The sequence below is a fragment of the Mandrillus leucophaeus genome, unplaced genomic scaffold (genome assembly GCF_000951045.1).
Source record: "Mandrillus leucophaeus isolate KB7577 unplaced genomic scaffold, Mleu.le_1.0 Scaffold14, whole genome shotgun sequence".
Classification (NCBI taxonomy): Eukaryota; Metazoa; Chordata; class Mammalia; order Primates; family Cercopithecidae; genus Mandrillus; species Mandrillus leucophaeus.
In genome coordinates this window covers 681,402-682,620 of record NW_012101365.1, presented here as the reverse complement: position 1 = coordinate 682,620, position 1,219 = coordinate 681,402, and the positions used below count along the sequence as shown (strand labels likewise).

Below are 1,219 nucleotides of genomic sequence, written 5' to 3'. Positions count from 1 at the left end.
GGGGGTTATAATTCTCTTAGTGTAAAATAACCCTGTGGTAGTTTGTGGCATTTAATATCTTAAGTATGGTTTTAGCAAGTCAAAATCTGGTTGGGGCCAGACAGGGTGGATCACTTGAGGTCAGGAGTGTGAGACCAGCCTGGCCAACATAGTGAAACCCCATCTCTACTAAAAATACAAAATTAGCCAGGCGTGGTGGCGCAGGCCTGTAATCCCAGCTAGGGAGGCTGAGGTGGGAGGATCACTTAAGCCCCAGGCGGAGGTTGCAGGATCTGAGATAGTGCCGCTGTCCTCAAGCTGGGTTACAGAGTGAGACTCCGTCTCAAAACAACAACAACAACAACAACAAATCTGGTTGGAAGGAGGCTGAACAACAGCTGAGGCATTTTGCTCCAAACTCTCAGTATAGTATAATAAAAAACAGCTTCTTTTTTCATTGTAAAACATGTGTTAAGTGTTACACATTTCAAAATTTTGCTTGATTCCCTAGGGAAAAAAAACTACCATTTCAAAAGCCTGACAAGGTATTTTATTTCATCCTTCCATGAAGGATTTTCTGTGTGACAAGACTTGAAACCAATTAGAATTTTTTAATTTAGTATTTGCCAAGGTTGCTGTTTGGGGTAGATAAAAATGTTTCCCCAACGTAATAATTATGAGTGTTAAGATTTTATTTAGACTGGTCTAAAAGTTGCCAAAGCCTGGAGAAATCTTCATAATGCTTTTTTTTTCTTTTTTTTTTTTTTGGCTCACTCCGTCCATCTGGCTGGAGAGCGGTGATATGATCACAGCTCACTGCAGCCTCAACTTCCCAGGCTCAGGTGATCCTCCCAAGTAGCTGAGACTATAGATATGCATCACCATACCTGGCTGATCTTTTTATAAAGACAGGGTTTTGCCATGTTGCCAAGATGAACTTCTTGAATGTCTGAGCTCAAGCAATTGGCCCACCTTGGCCTCCCAAAGTACTAGGATTACAGATGTCAGCCACTATGCCTGGCTCAAAATGCTTTTTATAAAATATGATTAGGTTCTTGGGAGGCCAAGGTGGGCGGATCATCTGAGGTCAGGAGTTCGAGATCAGCCTAACCAACATGAAGAAACCCTATCTCTACTAAAAATACAAAATTAGCCGGGCGTGGTGGTACATGCCTGTAATCCCAGCTACTCGGGAGGCTGAGGCAGGAGAATCGCTTGAACCCGGGAGGCAGAGGTTGTG

The 1,219-nt window shown here is 43.2% G+C and overlaps 1 protein-coding gene across 3 annotated transcripts in view; it reads left to right on the top strand.

The window, feature by feature from the left end:
• EPS15 (epidermal growth factor receptor pathway substrate 15) overlaps positions 1-1,219 on the top strand; it is a 125,428-nt gene that overhangs the window by 121,747 nt on the left and 2,462 nt on the right. The gene's annotated exons all lie outside the window — the stretch shown is intronic.